Raw genomic sequence first — 21,660 nt, 5'->3', positions numbered from 1 at the left:
TTCCATCCTAGAAATGCCTGCAAAATAAACTGCATAATGCAAAAAATACTGAACAGAAAGTCAGCAGTATGCAGATGCTTGGGATTCCATGTAAGCAGCATTTTGTTTATCAAAAGGAAAACAAATCAAAGATATTATTCCGATATCAACAACATATAAAAGAAAAAGAATTATCTAATTGTTCTGTTTTTGGATTTATTTTTGTTATATATTCACCATCTTGATTTGATTGACATTTTATCTTATATAAGTGCAAAGTAAAACAGTTAGAATACTCCAAGAAAAATTGCAAACCTTGCAAAAACTAACTCCCAAAATATGAAAAGGGTTGATACGATTGATGTGTTGATCTTAAATTAAATTTTGATTGCTTAAAATGGATCATCATCTTGCATGATCATAATTGTAATCAAAGAGGTTAAGTGTGCTTTACAGCATAAAAGGAAGAGATGCATCACATTTATGAAAAACTGTTTAAAATTAAGATCATAATTGTACCCAGAGAAGCTAAATGCACTCTAAACCCCAAAGGGAAAAGTTGGGCATCACATTTATGAGAAGAAATGGGTTACATGTATGGCTGAACAAAGCCAATTAACTAAAACAAAACCAAAGGTTGAAGTCCAACATCCAATGTATTAAAAAAAAGGGCCTTTTGTTGTTAGTTTAACGTGATTTTGTAGGTAAGGACGACTGGAAAAGATTGTTCGTCAATTTTGAACAGACAGAGTTCAGCATCAACAACATGGTTCATAATAACTGCACCACCAGCATTAATTGCACAGCAGGCTCTTCAGTTTGCTAAAAAGCAGGATGGTCTAAAGCCAAACAATACACAAAGTCCCCAGAAATTTTCTCATGAAGCCCAATGAAACTGCACTTCAAAGTTCAAACTATTTGACCTGACAAAAGTAGAGGCGCCTTGACAAACAAAAATGTAGAAAATTCAACGCCATGTTCTAATTTCAAAACAATTCAATAATCTAAAACGATACTCCTAGTTAGAATTAGCTCTGTGATGTTATAGCTTACCTTATGAACAGAGGCCAATGCTCAACAGCATGAAATGCCTTCATTCAATTATCATCTGGGCTGCTATATAAATATCCTATATGATGGGGTCTGTCAAAGCTATTGAAAGAATAAAAGCCATCATGTACATAGATGAACCTGCGCTTACAGGACTAAAATACAGACATCAAAAGACTAAATTGCACATATAGTAACGATTTTGAAGTTACCACATACATCTATGATCCAAAAACGATAGATGTCCGAACAAAAACAGCAATCCTGCGCAGTAGCTTGATACTCGGAAATCACAGAGGCATTCGATCGATTGCATTTTTCTTGCTTACAAGAAAAGTAGCAAACAGCAGTTTCCAGACACAAAAACGCCATTTGAACAAGGGTTTGTTTATCTAAGTATATATCCCTTGAGGGCCTTGCAAAGCTTTAATCCAGAGCAATGGTCGTTGGCTAGAACATCTTAAGCAGAATCTCTTTTCGGGAACATGGCCAACATTCCCCACGACCCCAAAACTTTACAAGAAGGGTTTCAATCAAGCTTACACCCTAGATCTTGCCCCACTGAGGCTTACGATTCAAGCCTGGACCACATTGTAGCAATCTAATAACTCATTCAGGCTGCAATATATTAATTCACAGTTACTTTGTAGATCAGCTTGATGAATTTGCTAATTTACATTCCTCTTGGTACATTCGTTGAATTTTTCTCCATGAATTTCAGCCATAGCTCTTTCAGTGAAGAACGGAGACCCATTTCAGTTTTAAAAAACACTATTTTGCAGGCCTAAATTTGAGAAGTAGCTTCACTTACAGTCCATCCTTCACTGACAATGGCAGCAGGTCTCCATTTGACAATACTATATGCTGTTTTTAGCCTTTTCTTTGCAGTCCTTTGAGATTGAACCATTTTCACTGATTGGTTTTTGTGGTTCCATCAAATTTCATTTTTATGGAACAGGGCAGCCATGCTTACAAGTAACTGCTATAAAAGTTCTTCATTACTTGTCAAAAAATTTACAAAGTAAATTAAGTTGGATTATTTTACAGTGCACAATTCCTTCTGGGCAGGTAAAGTAATCTGATCTTGAAGTTCCTAAAGCTTCTAAGGGAACTTCAGCTTTCTAGATAAATACCAGTCAAGATTGGTCATGGCATGCTATCTAAGGCCAGGATCTGCTACTTTCCTTAATAATGCAGCATTTAGCTGTTCTTGCGTATATACAATACCTGTCATATTCAGAATAACCGTTTGAATCATCAACTCTTTCACTGTGGATACACTGGCATGATGAACTTCAAGTTCAAGCTCTTTAAATGCAACCATCATTCTTGCAACAGGATGGTTCTGCTTAGGACACTGAACTCTGACCATGGCCTCTCGACCGAGGATTCGAACTTCAAGCTCAATATTAGGACACTGAATTTTCGAACCAAAGCCTTTGACATCTAGGTTCGAAGGATCAGCAGCCGGGTTTTTTAGTAAAGCAAAATTACTGCCAGAAAATCCAGAAGCACCCGATTCTCTCGCTACCAATTCCTTCTTCAAGGCCTCAAGTTGAGCCTGCATGTCCTTTTTATGAGATTCAGAATCCTGCACCTTGCTTCGGAGCTCATTAATGTAAGAAATGGCATCACCCAACAGAGAGGCCTTATCCATCTTGGACACATTGGGAACCACAGCACGGAGTGCATAAAACCTCTGGTTCAACTTCTCTCGCCTCTGCCTTTCAGCTTCTACATGATTCAGAGGTTCTTCTCTACCATTGGCAGGCTTCCTGCCCCGTTTCCGAGGCCTCCTTTCAACAATGGCCTGACTGCATTCGGCCTCTTTAAAAGACGCCTCTATATCGGAATGCTCCGAATCAACACTAGATCTGACCCCAGCAGCACCGTTCACTGGCAAAGACGCAGCAACAGCAGTACCAGAAGCAGAAGCAGAAGCAGCAGCAACTTCAGACGAAAAACACAAAACCGCGCTACCATCTTCATTCCCATTCCTCACAGGCCTCTTCATCTTCTCATCCCCCCAAGACACTAAACCCTGAGAACCATAGGGGTTTTCAAAGCTCAGAGTAATCCCATTTGTATTACCCCTTTTCCCAGGTTGAAACACCGGAATTTCCACAACTTCAGTCTTGCAGGTCGTTTGAGCCTGCCAGTTCTGTTGGTACGGAACCTGAGAACCAGTGAAGCCCTGAGATGATGATTTATCCTCTTTCTGCCCAAACTCCTCAATTACAACCTTCTGTGCCGTGTTTTCCCCCTCGCCATTCAGAAACCCCAGGTCAGAAAGTCCCAATTCATGAGGGAAAAAGCTGTGAAGAGCTTCAGTTTCCGCATTGGGTATCTGCTGCTGTTTCTTTTCAGGCTCTGTTTTAGGCTCGGCAGGGGGTTCAGTCAACCAAAGTGCCGGATCAGGATCATTTTGGGTATGATTTTCTTCCCACAAACTGTCCGGAAAAGTAAAAGTGAAAGAATTTCTAGCCTTCTGTATCAAATCCCAGTTCTGCGGATTCAAATCCGTGGAACCCAACTCAACAACTCCGTTAGGTGTCGGAATACATACCATGGTCTGAATGCCGAATTGCTGAGCCTGACGAGCCCGCTCACAGTTGTAGCTCTGAAGCTTTTCTGACCCAATAATCCAAATAGGCATTCCACTGTAAAATGCCTGTCCCGGCACCCCCAAGCCATTGCCAAATGACTTCATCATGGACACCAAGTAAAACCACTCGGCGTCCGTGACTTCCCCATCTACAGTAGCATCATCCCCTGAAAACTCCGCCGGATCCGCCTCTCCGGTCGCGTTGGGATTAATCAGCGCGTGCAGATCCCGCAGCACTTTCTTCCTGAGCTCCTGGTCGGCGGCCGTGGCGTCCACACTGGCGGCCTTCTTCGTTGCCCGCTCCTCTTCCGTCATTTCGCGGGGACCCTTGTAGTACCCGTCGCCCCAGACGAGCTCCGGGCCGCCGCTGGCATCGCTCGACAACTGCCAGAATATGGCATAAGTCCAGCACTCAGCCGCTCCCTCCACAAGCGTAAGCAAGCGTTGCTGCAGCGTGTCCTGATTGAAGGGCGTGGCGATAGCAACGCTGGCGGCAGATGACGGGAAGTGGGCGGGCGAGGGTAGCGAAGAGGGATTGGCATCGATGCCATTCCAGGGGAAGGAGTAAGAGTAATCGAGGTTCCCCATTAAGGCCTCGATCATGGAACTATTATCGTCGCCCCATAGCCGCATCGATGCCGCGCCTTCGTTGCCCATAATCCCATGCACTGAAAAGCCCCCTCTGCCCCTTCTAATGCCGACCACCAACACAAACTAGACGCTGGTCAGCCCACCGTCACAATCTTGACGCTCCCGACCACCACAACCAGTTTCTCAGGCTGCCCACTGTAGCTTCCTGTCGACCACGAACACGATGATTCAGATTTCTTCGCGGCGCGTGTGTGGAGATTCGAGATAAAACAGAGACTTTCAGTTTCAGTTCGCCATGGCTGATAATGTGTCGAGCTTCACTGTCATTTGCATTTCGCCTGAATTTGCACTGAATTTCTATTTCATTTTCGGCGTAATTTCGACGACTTTGGGTTCCGACATCAAGATTCCAGCTTTGCTTTACGAAATTATTTAATGGGATTGGCACGGTGTTTTTTTTTTTTTAATTCTCGGACCGAGTTAAATATGCGGGAAATAATAAAGGCACATTGTGCACGTTATCGATAGGACCCTCTCAGCTCCCACTTACTTCCATTAACCATAGTTATAACTCGGTGGATGGAGTTAGTTGGGTTGTTTGCAGAGTGTAGTTTTGTTTTTAAGATATAATATTGGTGGGATTATTTGTATATTGATTCTAAATATCAAAATTTTATTTGTAAATTGATTCCCAACACCAAAATTTTAGAGGTCGGATTAGCTGATGGGACGGCTCCACATGAGAGTGGGATATGGTATCAGATAATTTTTTTTATATTTTATATAAATTTGGGTGGAATTTATGAGAATGGTATTTTTATAGGTAAATTTGTTTATATTTTTTTTAAATTTGGGTGGAATTTTGATGGAAAGTAGTGTTCCTTCACCATGGAGTTGACACTTGTAACTTTTTTTGGAATTTCATTGGTTTTATAATTTTATTAATGGTGGGAGGTTTTTTTCCCAAAGTAAAGATGGAGTTTGGAGTTTGATGGTTAAATTACTCTTTACTTTTCATAATTTTTTTAATTGAAATTATAGATATTATATTATAATTAACATAAGATTTTGGATCTATCTCATGCGGAGGGAACAAAATTTTTAAGCTTCAATTTATTTATTTTTTAATATAAAATTTGAGGAAATATTTGCACTCGAAGAAATTTGATTCTTATAAGTGATCTGAGAATTTCACAGTTATTCATATTATTGTTGGAGATTTTCGAAGGAGAACTGTGTAATGAAGCCTCAGGAAATCTCCAACAATAATTTGATTCTTCTCATTGTGTGGTAGATCCTTAGTTAAAAGGGATCTATGCAAATTCTTAATAATAAATCACATATCATTTATTTGTGATTTTCCTAGAAACCCCTCTCATAAACTTATTATGGATCATAGAAGCCTAAATTCAACAATATTATTTATATTGTATAAATTTCACATTTTTCTATTCTCATTTTTTTTTATTAAAAGCTTAATTTAATCTTTGTATTCTCATTTTTAAAAATATCTCAAAAGTAATTATAACCTTTTAGATTTAATTAAAAAAATGTTATAAAATTAAATAAAATATTTATAAAATGTTTTGATTGTGAAATGAATTATGTTTTTTTTGGTATTTGGTATTGATAACCGATGGTATTTGCCCGTAGTATTGTAACAAAATCTAAGTTAATAATATCATGGTAAAGTGGGGATGAATATACATGATTAACAATCTTGTTATATTGTAAATTTATTATAAGTATTATTTTAATTTATATGGTAAAATGGATCTTAATTTACAGCTACTATTTATAGGTTATATATTTTAATATATTATGCATATTATGATTTTATTTTATTTAAAAAATTGTGCTTAATTTTATTAGTAAAAACAGAATTACAATATAACAATTTATTTTTATTATTTTTTATCTTTTATTATTAATTGAGCCAACATTTAAATATTTATAGTCATTTACAAGTATTACAATGTTAGTTTGCCCCCATACTGGGTTGTAGAGCACCTATGGACCTAATGAACTATTGTCTCTTAGTTAATGGCATTGCTACATATATTACATGTCCACAAGTTTTAAGTAGAGTTGATAGCTCATAACAGGTTTGATATAAAATTTATATATATCTTTTAGGGGGGGAATAATAGTCATATATATGTGTATGTGTGTGTATGAGGATTAACAACATCGTTCAAGTTAATATTTGATGTAAAACCTATATATATCTTTTAGGGGAAAATAATAATAGTCATATATATGTGTGTATGAGGATTAACAACATCCTTCAAGTTAATATTTGATATAAAATATATATATATATATATATATTTTAGGGGAAAAAATAATAATCATATATATGTGTGTGTGTATTATGATTAACAACATCTTTCGAGTTAATATTTGATGGAATTTATTCTTTCCATCCAATTTCCATGTCTTATATCAGTTGGTGATCCTCCTTCTTCAACACTTTGTCAGTTGTACTCAAGGACACTCTTATATTTGAAGTCCCTCATTAAACTCCCTTGCTTATATTTATAACCATGTTTCTCATAAAACTACACTTAATTTCCAAAGTGTCTGTGTATTGTTTATATTATATTGCTTTTATTGATCTAAAGTGCCCATTATTAATGCAAACTGGGAAGTCTCTTGATACTCAATAATGTGAAAATTTGCAATGACTAAGAAAAGAGGAGATTTATTGCATTGTATCTATTCCTCATGATTCTAGAGCACCCTTCTTATCTTTTGAAGATCCTTATGATCCATAATAATGTAAACAAGATAAATGAGCAATATACCAAGGAACCAAACTAGAACCAAAAGTACACTAAAAGTCAGTGAAATGAATTGTCTTTGGCCCCATCAAACCCCTTTTATACTCTGAAATGAATTGTCTTTTTCCCATCAAACCCCTTTTATAATCTGAAATGAATTGTCTTTTTCCCATCAAAAACACTTCTATAATTTTCAAACGAAAATTATGAAACTTAAAATCCCTCAAACCCCTTAAAATGCTAAACCACCCACAAATGTTATTCTCACTATTTGAGATTTGAAAAACTACACAGCAAAATCTGAGCACACCATATATAAAATAGAAAATATATTTTTAAAAATATACAAAAATATAATTCTTCTATACATAATTTCACTAAACCAAATCAATGTTGAATAACAAGGTAAGCATCAATTACAAGTCAATGCTCACTAAAATGAGCCCATAATCCAAATCCCAAATCCCATTGAACGACGATCTCTCCGCACCTTAATTATCCTATTGCAATGAAAATAAACTTCCACATTAGCTTCAAATTCAGGTTTGGCCATGAGGTTGAGAATGAGTACAACACTGTTGTCAAGTTACAAGCCTTGCAATGCTAATATTACCATAAGAATAGATACAAGAATTAGGAGTTTTTAAATCATTTGTTTGATTAGGATTTTAAAAAACCCTTATTTGATTATTTTACTTAAATTTTTTTATGAATTTTATTAATTAAATTTAATGATTCATAATTAATTTTCATTTATTAAATTTAATAAATAACAATAAACAAATTTTACAAAAATATAAATTTAAACTTAATTTTTAGAAAAGAAAATCAAATTTCACTTAAAAGTTATTTCAAATTTTCTTTCAACATTTATAATAATCCCTATTACTCTTACTACCTCTTTAATATATATATCATTAACATTATTAAAAAAATATATATATATATATTTAAAAATTTTACCATTTCTATTTAATAAATTTTCAACCTAATATATATATAATTAAAAATAAATAAATTAACCACCGAAAAATTCTACTTTCGACTCATCTTCACCGACATGTATAAAAAGAAAAGAACCGTACAACGTACTCCCATGTCTCAAAAAACCGTAAAACATGTTCACACACCACCATTACTTTTATCCATATTAACCTTTCAACCCCACTTTCTCAATGTTCGCTTGTTGGTCCTTTTAAGCTCACCGACTTTGACGGATTGCACTGAAGCACGGCCAGTCCCTACACCCTCGACAGAATGGGTACTGTCGTGGATATGGTGGTACAAGACTTCAAGTCCGTCAGCCTAGACGTTTTACCATTAAAAGTAATAATCCTTTTGTGTCAATCACCTCTTTAATTTTTAGTGATATAAAATTTGCGCACATCAATCTGAAAGAATCACACTATGCTTTGAAGCTTAACTCTAAGGGGGTCGAGGAGAGATTAATCTAAAAAGATCATATCATGTGAGGAGAGATCAATCCGAAAGGATCATATCATATCGTGGAAGCCTAATTTCAAAGGCGTCGAGAATAATTGACCCTATAACCTTCTAGAATAATTGATCCTGTAACCTTCCAATCGACAAGATACTTAACAATGGGAACTCAACCAATTGAACTAACCAGTAAGACTATCCATCATTTAATTTTATATTGGTAAGAACTTCTTTTTCTTTTTAGTTATATAGAAAGTTAGAGAATAAGATTTTAGTTAGTATGATATTATAATTAAATTTTAATCATTTTAATAATTTAAAAATGAGGTAAAATTTTAAATATATTATTAATTATATATACAATTTAAACTTAAATAGAATTATGTTTATATATAAAATTAAGCTCTAATTCTTATTTTATTTATAATAACTTTAAAAATATATATATAACTTATTTAGAGATAAGAACATTTTCTTAATTTTATGTTTTAGCAACTCACAAATTAAATATTTTAATTTTAATTTTTCCTCTTTATTATTTTTATCTTTTTTAAGAATTCATTTATAATCCATAGAGACTAGCCCATATATTATTTAGTTATATATAAAATTAAAATTAAAATGGAAGTATGTTTATATATGAAATTAAGCTCTAATTCTCATTCTATTTATAATAACTTAAAAAAATTATAATTTATTTAGAGATAAGAACATTTTTTTAATTTTATGTTTTACAATGTCACAAATTAAATATTTTTATTTTTATTTATTTATTATTATTTTTATTTTTTTGGAATTCATTTATAATCGATAGAGACTCACCCATTGTTATATGTATTGCATTGTTTAGATTGGACAAAAAGGTCAATTCTCTCTATTGGTTTGAATCATTAGGTGCATGTCTCATCTTCATCCAAAAATACATTCATATATACTCCTTAATCATGTGTAACATACTATAAAAAAAAAAAAACTGACAATAACATGTCATTTCATATGAACTATATATTTAAATGTCACTATATCCTTTGGATCTTATCATTTATTGTGTGTCATGTTTTCCCTTTTCCAACTATAAAATTGTTTTCCATTATATAATTTTCTTCGAAATAAATTACATTTAAATAAAGTTTACATTGGAAAAAAATATTGTCAAATAAATTACTTTTAAATAAAATTTACACTTAAAAAAAATATTTTTTTAATTCAATTGATAAATCTATTACTATCTATATAATCTAACATTGAAGTGATTTAATAAAGCTTTACTTAAATAAATTCCAAAAAAAATTAATATAAAAATATATTTATATCATAAAAATATTTTTAAAATATATAATTTAAATATATCTAATTTAATAAATTACAAATTTTAAATGTATTTAATTAAATAAATATTTAAAAAAAAAAATTAAGAGTAAAAAATATAACTTAAACTAATATTAAAGAAAGAAATAAATATTAAAACTCAATTCTTTCAACAAAAAAAAAAACTGTAATTTTGAGAAGATTCTTCGGTGAAAATCACATTGGGATGCTTTTGTCGACGCGTTTCGAACCAACCAATGTGGTTCATCGTCAAGACAAGTTGAATGAACAGATCTCGCTTTGCATATTAAATAGATAGGGCAGATATGCAAAGCGAGATCTGTTCATTCAACTTGTCCTGATGATGAACCACACTGGTTGGTTCGAAACGCGTCGATAAAAGCATCCCAATGTGATTTTCGCCGAAAAATCTTCTCAAACTTGATATGGATCACAAAAGCCTAAATTCAATACTGTAATTTGATTTTAAAAAAATTATAAAGTAAAAAAAATATAACTTAAACTAATATTAAAGAAATAGATATTAAAACTCAATTCGTTCAAAAAAAACTGTAATTTGATCCAAATGAATTCAACCCTATTCAAAACTCATGTTTGGTCCTCCAACTTGTTTAAATAATTTTTGGATTTTGTTAAAATATACATTAAAGGAATATTCTAAAACATTAAAAGTACAATTAAGGATATCTATTTTGTAAACGTTGTAAATCACATGCATAATGATCTGCCAAAGCATTCAAAGAGTTTGAGTTTAAGTTTACAATTTGGATTTTTCCCATTTAAATAAAGATTAATTGATCAAGACTCATCTATAAAATGTTTGGCCAATGCCAAAAGTTTTAATTTATTTTAATATTTTAAATGAAAAATTTTCCCAATAGGGTGATAGCTCAAGATGGCATTGGGATTGATGTGGGTACCTACTACCCCACTAACTTTTTTGACAATTAAAAGGGATGATGCAGCACCCCGCCGCTATGTAGCCCTGTGCGTAATGAATTGCCTTTCCACATATGAGATAGTGTATTTAGTCTAGGGTGCATGTTGTGGGTTTGGCGGTCCAGGAACTAGTATGGGTGGTAATACAGTGAGAGTTGGGTTTACCTTAATTGAGTAGGATGCTAATCTGCAGAGGGTATGATGTGTGTGAGAATTGAATGCGGAGGTCTGGTGGTCTAACTCTAGAGCGTGGGGAGTCAAGGGAATTGGTATGCCAGCCTAGTGCGAGCACAACTAGGACCCTGACATAAGGAGCTTCTACTTGAAAAATTATCAAGGGACTGATGGGTTAGTAGTTTTGTTGGCCTTTTGCATGGTAGAACGCCAGCCATATTGTCTCAAGAACCTCTGGCTTGAAATAAGGTATGGAATCTTGTTCTCTTTGTGTGGTTTTCTTCCATAATTGGTAGAGATTTTGGTTATTACCTCTACTTTGGGGAGCTATGGATTCTCTCTATTAATTCAAGTAGGCTTTTGCAACATTATCGGAGTTGGATTATTAAGGTTCAGTTGATTTTTTGTGGTCTAGGGGGCTTGGGCAGAAGGGTTTGTGTATGTTCTCTCCCTTGGTCGAGCGAGCTAGTTGTTTGGTTCCTAAAACAATAGATTCTTCGGGCATTGGGTGGGGTTTGAGGCTTACCATTTTCTTGTTGTCTCAACCATGGGCGTAAATGAGTTTTCTCCTGGGAATTTCAACCTGGTTACTAGTCATTTTGTTGACTTCAAGGTTTTAGGTAGACTCTGGGGTCGAATTAGGGGTTTTGGGGTTATTTCCTATTACTTGTATTATGTGATCTGGCATTAGGGACGACAACATTTCATTTCCTTCATGGTGGTTTTTGTTTGATGGTCAGATTGTCTTTTAGTGGGTTATGTTCATTTTCTCAAGGGCCTTGAGAACACCTTATGCCTTGGTTCATTGGTTTTTCCATTGTGCTTCTATCTAAGCAAGGGGACCTGTAGTACTGGTTTTGCTAATATTTGGTGGTACATTAGGAACAAACTTGTTTGCAGGCTGCTTTATATTGTAGCTCAACTGACAATGCATCGTCATTGTGGGTGGGTAAGGAGTATTGGAGAGAGATGACAAAATGGTGGGCATATTTTGGGTGACCTTGGCCTTGGCGAGGCTCTTGACCCCAACCCTAATGAAAATGCAACAACAAAATCCTGATTTAATTTTGTCCTTGAATTAAATTAGGAATAAAATTGTAAGTCCACACCACAAGGCAACTTGTACGAGTTAACTAAGTTAATTTGACTTAGTTGGCTTAGTTAATTCGAGTTGAGGATCGAACTTGAGACATGTAGAGTGTCTCCTACTTTATAAGAGCACTGAGTGAGTTTATTTTGAGTTGTAATTAATTGATTCAGTTTAACTGAGTTAAAGACAGTTAAACTAGTTCCAATTGATTGACGAACTAGTAGGAGGTCAGACAGTGGGGTGTTGCTTCATGTGTTCAACCACTTAATTGATGATTCACTCATAAATAACTCATGCATGTCAGATCTGAGAGTTACCCAGTTGAGATTGGAGTTCAAGGGCAGTGTACTATCAGTTGTATAATCATCTGAATTGTACAGGTGGTGCACACAGTCAAAGGAAGGCATATGAGGATTGCGCAATTCATATTGAGCAATTTACCTAATTAATAGTGGGCTAATTCCCAAGGAAACTACGCAAGCAAATAGGGACTTGGGCAATCTATAAATTTGTTAAGTATTGGCATAGGCCTTTCTAGGAAGTTGTGAGATAGATAGAGATAGTGCAGAGGTTGCTCGGGCTTGAGCAAAGTATTGTAATCTTCTCATATTTTTTGACTAATGCAATATAAAGATAGCTAAGGTGTTTAGTTGTGGCTTTCCCCAAGAAAGAATTGTGTAATGTGTTGATTGAATTCTTTCTCTTGTATGCTTCGTGATCTCACGATCGTTAATTATTTCCGCAGTTGGTAGAGTAGATTCAAGTCTATTGTTTTAGTAAATTATAATTAACAATTTGAATCTACAAGGAATTTCTAGAAACCCAGTCACCTAGAATTGTGGTCCCCTCCTCTGGATAAATTTGGCAACCAACTACAACATGTAACTCTCCTCCTAGAATTGTGGCCCCCTCCTCTTGGACTGTCATGATGACAAGAATGCAGTCATCAACTTCATGAATGGTCTCTAATGTAATTAGTGGAAAATGAAAGACCATCTAGCCACCTTACAAAGGGGACAATGGAGAATACAAGAGAAATGAGGTCACTTCAAAGGAAGCTTGGCTCATATGGAGAAATATGTCCATTGTGACTTCAAACCTCCTCCATCTTCTAGCTCTAGAATGAAGCATCCTAATCCAGTCAATTCGTTGAATCCTTAATGGTCATTGGTTGCATTTTGATTTTGAATGTCTTATTGCATCAATTGTTATTTCAGTTCTAGAACTAATAAGGTTGTTTTGGTAGTTAGTTATTTGTTTTGATAGCCACCTACTAGACAATAAATCTGGTAAGAGTGATGCAGATAGGATTTTAAGAAAATGTAATCAACGATATAATCTTTTGATATAATAGAAGCTTTCGACTAAAAAATGAAAAACTATTTTATTTATTTCATTAAAAATTAATGAAGATAATTATTTTTATTTTTATAATGAAAACTTATTTATCTTTATTTATTTAAAAAAACACACTATTTGAAATGTGTTAGTGATTCCTCGATGGGGGTGTCAGGCTATGGAAACCACTAGTCATGTGAAGCATGAAATTTGGCTCGTGGTTAAAGTGAGAGAGAGTTTGCCAACAACTCCTCCACCACGTGGTAGTTAATGACTCTTAGATCGTTTGTGTGAAAATTTCTCTTTCGTTTGCGTGCAATGGATTTTTACTATTTCGAGTTTCAACGGCACCAACACTTATTTGGTTAAATTGCATGGTGCATGAAATATCCTGGTTGTTCTCTAGCTCTCCGGGGGATGCACACTCCTCTTTTCTCTTATTTCTCCAGATCGTTGAGCTAGGGTGGTGGCCGTCTGTCTATCGCACCTCCAACGGGCTTAATTCAGTCATTTTTCTTTCCTTCTTGCAATTGGTGAAACTTTCCCTATCCTTCCTAAGTCGGAGGGTGTGTCTCTTGAGGTTTTGGGTCTATTCACTCTATGTTTACTTAGTTTCTCACCTTGGCCTTATGGTTGGCATCTCTTGGGTCATTTGTATTAGGTGTATGTCACTTGTTTAATTGGCTTTGGGACTTCTGGTGGTGTTGTTTTCATTAGGGTTGAAGAATTGGTGTTGGGGTGGTGCTAGTTTCTGGGCATTGACCTCCCTTGGTTCTTCCCATCTGAGGTCATCAATAAAAAACCTCCTTTTGGCATTTCCTTGTGGCTTTGGTATCAGTCTGGATTCTGGGAGCTCCTTTTTCTGTTTTCCCTTGTGTGTAGTTTGCAAGTCAACCTCTAGCCTTTCCAGTCGCAGATTCTTCTATTTGTTCTACCCTGGTTTGATATTTATCTAGTGGTGAATTTCCCGTGGGGTGATTTGTGGTGTCAAAATCCCTTTCCTTCTTTGTCTACAGTGCGGTTTGCTTGGCCTCTGGTGGAGGGTGGTCATTCATTTGGGCGCATAATTTTTGTTTGTGTGCTACTTGGTTTATTTTGGTGGTCTTTGGTTCGGTTTGGGTATTGCCTTTGGGGTCTCAACTTCTTCTTAGACTTCAATATGAATGCTAGTCTACACTCCTCATGGGCCCTGTCCTAGGCAAAGGTGGAAGGCTTATCTTCTTTTGAAGGTGTTCAGGATGGCACAACGAATGCGAGTGGTGGAAGCACCAGACGGGGCGTCAGTTCAGTGCGTGGTGTTAGGCGTAGGGGTCACAGAACTTGTGGGGAATGAAGGCACTCCAGCTAGCTCCATGGCAGGTAGAAGCATCAAAATGATAATTCAGAGTGGTCGTGGTGTTGTCGAAGGTAGCAAAGGATTGGGTCACGATCATGCCATGGCCTCTCGAGGACGGAGCAACATTCAGGGTCATGCAAGGACAATGGGTTGTGCTCCTTCCAAGCATCTCGATATTTCCACGATGCTTTAGGAGCTAGTCCAATCTGTCATTTCTCAGTTCTAATCTCTCGATAAAGCCTGTAGGGAGGAGCATGAGATCGTTATTACCAAACTGGAGCAGCTCCACTACTTCTAATGTTGTGTTCGTGAAAGAATTGTAGTTGTTTGGCGTGGGAAAAATATGTTGACAGAGAAAGTTGAAAAGCTAGAAGCTTGGATTGCTCAATTTTAGCATCATGTTAATTGTTTGTATCCCTCTCCTCCTCCTCCAGGAACGGGGCCAGATAATCCTGCTTAAATTACCTCTGACGACTACTTATGATCACCGGTGTCTTTCTAGTTCTTTATGTTTTCTGGTATGTTAGGCTTTTAAAGTTATGGACCTCTCAACTGGGCATTTTTCTTGTTGTATGTTGCATGGCTATAACATTGGTCAACAAACCTAGTCGGGATGAGACCACATGCATGTTTTCATCTCCATATATATTTTTTGATCAATAGAAAATTTTCGACTTAAAAAAAATGTGTTAGTAATTCATATGAAACTAAACTTTTATGAAAAAAATATCCTTTACATTTACAAAATAGTATTATTTAAAAATTATCTATATAACTTTGTATTGATATAATATAATCAGAAACATTTTTTTTAAATATAATACATATATTTAAAATTTATTATTATTTAAAAAATAAAAATAAAAAGTATTTTGAGAAATTGTATTTAATATAAAATCAATTAAATATATTTTCATTTTCATTAAAAAAAAATTAATATATATCATAATATTTAGTTACATATAGAAGCTCTTATCTTACTACCTATCAAGAATGATCTCACAAGTATCTAATCTCGTTTACAATTCAAAATATAGGGTCTACTTAGAATATAAATTCAATGCAATATCTTATTTGCCTTTCATCAACTTCAAATACTAAGACAAATTATTCTAGTCTTATTTTAGGTATTACTATTTAATTTTAATCAACTTCAAATATTAAGAGAAATCATTTTAGCCATATTTCCTCGTACGTGTTTGTTAAAGTGTAGTTTTTTTTGTACACATGGAACATACTCGACAAGATTGCACTCTTTGTTGAATGAGGATTATATCTAATTGATTTTGTATATACATAATAATGACAATTATTAATAACAATAAGAATTTAGTTAAAATTGATGAAAATAAACTTTTAAAAACCCAAAAAAAAGAAAATAATAGTAGTTGAAAAATGGTTTAAATAGTGGCATGGTGGTGCTTTGGTTCAACTGCGTATTCATTGAAGGTTTCCCTCTGAAAGCACTCTACCTCAAGCTTTGGAATCAGGCTCGGGGGTGACAGCTACAAGTAACAGTGGTTTTAGCTTATCAATGATTGGGTGGACAGTTAGAGTCCCACTCTTAGTTGGAACATTCCTACATAGCTTAAGATAAGTGATTTTATGTTTGTTATTCATAATAAAACATATTGCAATCCTAGTTTAGATGATTCTATTGCTGCAGGGGGCATGTCTATATTATTATTATTATTTGCACAAATAATAAATGTGTTATGTTAATGCTTGAAGGTGTTGGAATAACATGTAAAGAATGTTGACTATTACAACAATGATTAGCATGAGTACTTTTATTTACTGTAATATGATGATTACAAGGTTTTGAGTTTGCATGAGCATTACTTATGTTGCGATGTGGTGAAATTAATAATTCCTCCTCTTTTCTCCTTGTTGGCTTGTTAACTTGCTTGTTATATATGCATGTTTCCCTTGGTTGTTTTCCATAGTGCTGACCCTAAATTTGGGTCAGTGTCTTCACTATTTCCAAATCATAGAGTCAAGAGAGTCCTTGTTCCAGACTTAGTTTGACTAAAAATTATAAGATAAGTACTCTTGTGTGATTTGAATGATAATGAATCTATGTTTCATCGTGGATTGAAATTGTGCATATAATGTAATGGACATGGACTGTGTTCCTATTATTCACTTAAACGATTAATACATTGTGCAATGTTAAGGGTAATGAAGTGGTCTATAAAGAACATGATCCAAACCATAACAATGAACAACGCAATAACTATTTTCATTACATGTGTAATGGTTACATTGGAGACAACCTATTGTGATAGGGTTTGTGTGCATATCCTAGCTACAAGCCTATATTGCAGTTTTTATGGCCTTGTGTTAATGCTGAGGATTACTTCCTCACTTAACTTTAATAACCCATGATTTTGCATCAGGGGCTTTTTCGGCCTAGCATTTTCAACAACATGCATTCTTGCCTTAGTGGCATTAGTGCTTAACCTCCTCATGTTGGACATCGTCATTTGTGCCATACCTTAGTGGTGAAATGGAATGGAAAATTCTTTCCTAAATGGTTGTTGATAGCCATGGTGTTCCAACGTTCGATACCTCCTTAATAAAGAGTAAAACTCTAGCCACTTCTTAGGGCCAGATGTCCTGGACGTCTTCAAAAAGCACCACAGTGTTGTTGGTCGGGGCATTGCAAGCCTTATGGTGCACCTTAGTGTGCAAATCTTTTAGGATTATTGATCTCTTCGTATCTTCCTCTACATCTTATGAATCCTGAGGACTTAGGAAGTTTAACTCTAGCATAAGCTTGGGAGGGACAATACTAGTGGGTGCTTAGTAAGCTATAATGGCCATGGCAGAACATTGGCATAGATCTAGACGGTTGCAGTACCACTGTAGTTGAACCATAAGTAATAGATGCTTGAATGGCGAAGTTTGCATAGAGTAGCATTGGGGTGAAGCTAGGTTAGGATTTAAACTTATCATCTAATCGGATAAGCTTAAGCGATGGGTCTGACAAAAGACCTGGTCATGGAAGCTTCTGATTGGACGCGTAGATTTTTCCTTATCATGATTGGGCAATGGAGGGGTGACATGACCCAGAGGCCACATCCTGGAAGTCTATTTTTTCATTGTAAACAAATAGTAGGGATGACTAGGCACTAGGCCAGCTGGGCTCACAACTTGGAGGTAGGGAGAGTTCCCATTGGCTAGGATGGGGCCCATATGACAACTCATCCCTTGCGGCCATATCTTGGAACCTTTTTTTTTGAAAACACAAAAGGACGGTAGGGGTGATGTAGGGGTGGGATAGGTTGACCTCCACGTAACCCCAGATGTACTAAGATTGGAATAGATTGGGAAATTAGATAGCTTCGCCCATAAGGGTCTCCCTGGAGGTTGATTGCGAAGTACAATAAGGAAGGGTCGGGATTACTCAGCATAGGGCGTCGTGGCACTACCACATTATGGACCAATTGGAAGCACGAGTAGTGTGGAGGTATGGCCCACCTCAGAAGTGCACAAAGGTGCGGTTAAGAGGAGCACCAAGATGTTGGGATTGGGATGACGTGTCCCGAAGGTCCCACCCTGGAAGTGCAAATAGGTGTGGTTAAGAGGAGCATTAAGGTGTTGAGACTGGGATGATGTGTCCTTAGGGTCCCCACCCTAGGGGTGTAAGAGGAGTAGGAGCAGTGAGTTTTTGGGGCAATGTGGCACGGGGTGTCATGGCACTGAAAAATCGTGAACCAACCAAAATATAGGGCATGTGGGGGTGTGGCCCAACGATCCATGCATCTTGGAGGCACAAAGAGGAGCATTTGAGGAGCGCCTTGTGATAGTGGGATCAGGGTGACATGGCAGGCAGGTACAGGAGTAGACTAGAGAGATGGATCCCACTTTGTCATTATGCATCTGTAGGTGGTTTAGAGACCTAATACCACTTTCTCCGACACCCCCCTATAGTGGTTTTAGAAAAGGTGTTGGAAGGTGTCGAAGTCAATCCCAATTTTTGATTCAGTGATGGGCAGGTTTGGAAAACTTCCCTTTCCGACACCCCTGTGCTTGTTAACCTGCGGGTATGTTGAGCCAACAGAATTTGTTGATTGAGAGTACAGGTGATGTGTACAACTAGATCAACAGTGCAGTTAATGGCCTCGGTGGGAGATGACGTCGGTAGGGACCGCCAGGGCTAGACGACGTGACAGATTATTGTTGGTCCTAAGGATTAGTGGATGGTGGGACCCATCAAATGTGGGTGTGTGGTATATATGAATATTATGTGCACCATCTGATATGTGTGTGTGTGTGTGTGTGTGTACCTTTATGTATACACGTATGCACACACACACGTATTTGCTTCAAGGTTAGGAGGCTTTAGTTATGAGACTCTAGAATAAGGGTGGTAACCTTCATTGGGTAGCTCAAACCCTAAATTGAGAATTGATAATGAAAATGGATGAAGGACAAAAAAAAATCCCATTCTTCTGAAAATACAAGAGGAATTGGATCAGTAGTAACAACGCTCCCACTGGGGTAGGTGGGGTGGTTGTCGTAGGTGGTTTCAGAGCATCTAGGTTTAAAACTTGGATTGGATGGGATCTATCATGGGCAAGTAATGACAGGTCCCTGAGCAAGAGGGTTTCATAATGTTTTTTAGAAAATTAATAAAACAAATGTTTAGGTGTTAAAATTCGGTTGTAAATGATTTATGGCATGTGTTGGCGCACAGATTGTCCCGGTAACTGAGGACAACCTAATACCACATCATTAAGGACTAGATATCCGCTCTAAGTGTAAATGTTGGTCCTCAACACACCACAGGGGGTAACCCTATAATATATTTGTCATATTTTCAATATGTAAATAGAATAAGACCAGGTGCGAATATTTTCGTTGTAGTAAATAATGGTGGCATTCACAGGATGAAGGAAAACATTCGATGAGATACAATTCTGAATTCATATTCCAAGCGAGAAAGACCACAATAACAAGATACGGCGATAATAAAAAGTGAATATAAGGAAGGAATAAATATTAAGGAAAAGAAAATAAAGACATTGGTCTTAAAACAAAACTACTCTCAGATTAGATGAAAACATGTGCAAAAGGGGAAAGTATGTTCATTCCAATCTATGATGAAAAATAGTTAATACTATATATTGGGACTTAAATTCACGCAAGAGTAAAACGTGACGATTTTAGAGAACATCATACACTGTTAGGAAGGCACAAATGTATCAACATAGTACATTAAAAATTGTGCTCTGGTTAGATGAAAACATGTGCAACAGGAGCAGGCATGTTCATTCCACTCTATGTTGAAAAACGGTTAATATTATATATCGTGACTGAAATTCATGCGAGAGTAGAACGTGAGGACTTTAGAGAACAACATACATTGCTAGGAAAGCACAAATGTATCAACATAGTAACATAACACCTAAAGTTGAAATCACTGCAAAACATGAATTATATTAATGAAAGATAAGTCTTCGATCATGAATAAGTCAAGATAAATCTTTCAATAATTGTGCTAATAGTATCGATACTGGAACACAACCCTAAAGAATTTAATGTCTAAATGAGATCAAGCCTCAGATTTAATTAACTATAATTGCAATTTAGAATAACAGACAAAACAAAATAAACAAAAGAGAATCGCCAGGACTAGCCTTCAAAATTAGTAACGAAAGTTTTATATCATGTACAATCAGTTTTAGTATTTGCAAAGTTTCTTCCACAATACCAACCGCCCCTCTCGAATGAGAAAATAGGGGTTTTATACAAATGTATTGATAATCGATTTAAGTAATTGTCAATTAAACAAATACATATTTAAGAAATATTTACAAATAGTTTCCCCTCTTTCATAAATGGTTTAAAACATTATGTTTTCCCTTTAACTAAACTTAGGACCTCCACACACATGGGCTTGAATGGCTATAACATTATGCTAGTATAGTCTTCCATAATCGTAGTTTATCGGAAATACAATCCTCCTCTAATGAATAACCTATGTAACAAGAAATTGGGAGTTAGTTTCTTAAGTAATGAGATAACAAATTGTAAATGGGAGAAACATATTTCTCTTATCTTATTCCGAAAATTTGTTTCCATAATAATGGAGGAAAAATCTAAGAAAAAACCATTACGTACCTCATATTTTTCACCGCAGTAAACCTTGGTTAAGTCTTCTAAAATATAACTAAACCATCTGTAAATTCCAATAAATCTTGTGAATCCTATTTGGAACCATTTCCAACTAAAAGGAATAGATTAATATGTGTGCATACAAAATCTTGAAATTAATTTACTAGTGGCTTTCACCGTCGTAAATCCTCCTCAACTCGCAAATAAATCTCTAGTTTCTAACATATATTTCGCATGTATGAATTCAGGCATGTAAATATAAACCCTCAACTAGAACATTAACGAAAATATTTCTTAGAAATGAATATATGGTGAAGAAAACCCTAAATGCTTTAAGCGTCTCTATAAACCTTTTACAAAGCTGAATGAAATTTCGAATTATATTTATAAAGGTGTTGAATTTTATAGAAAGCATATAATTATCTCGAGATGTGAGCCATATTTAATCGAGGGTTAATACTTCCCATTGCATGGAGATTTGGAGGGAGGTTTAATGACCATTTGAAATGCGATGAAACCTCACAACGAGCTTCATTTAATTGTACGATGGTCATTCCACATCGGGTGGTAAGGTGGTGGTGAGTTAACCTCCCTTATCCGCCCCCAATGACCTTAGTATGAATGAGTGGGGCTTCATGTTTAATACAATAAAATTTATAATTAATATTGGTTTTATTGAAAAATTAGTATAATGTTTATATTTAATATGATTCAAAACTTTATATAAAGTTTATGTGGAAAACCTAATATAATTTTTTTTGAAGTCTGTTTTCATTTTAATAACCATTTCAATATTAAAACATCCATTAAATGTATTTAAACTTTGAAGATTTTGTTTTTCACCTAGGGCTTAGATATCTGAAGGTAAAGGTAAAAGTTAAAA

The 21,660-nt window shown here is 35.5% G+C and overlaps 1 pseudogene; it reads right to left on the bottom strand.

The window, feature by feature from the left end:
* Positions 1-1,106: 1,106 nt before the first annotated feature.
* Positions 1,107-4,672, bottom strand: LOC149263737 (transcription factor MYC2 pseudogene; annotated as a pseudogene).
* Between the last annotated feature and the right edge of the window lie 16,988 nt (positions 4,673-21,660).

The sequence above is a fragment of the Pinus tabuliformis genome, chromosome 6 (genome assembly GCF_031772625.1).
Source record: "Pinus tabuliformis cultivar Carrire ecotype Pingquan chromosome 6, CPIR1, whole genome shotgun sequence".
NCBI lineage: Eukaryota > Viridiplantae > Streptophyta > Pinopsida > Pinales > Pinaceae > Pinus > Pinus tabuliformis.
Note: the sequence above shows the minus strand (reverse complement) of the source record. Positions and strands in the feature narration are given on the sequence as shown.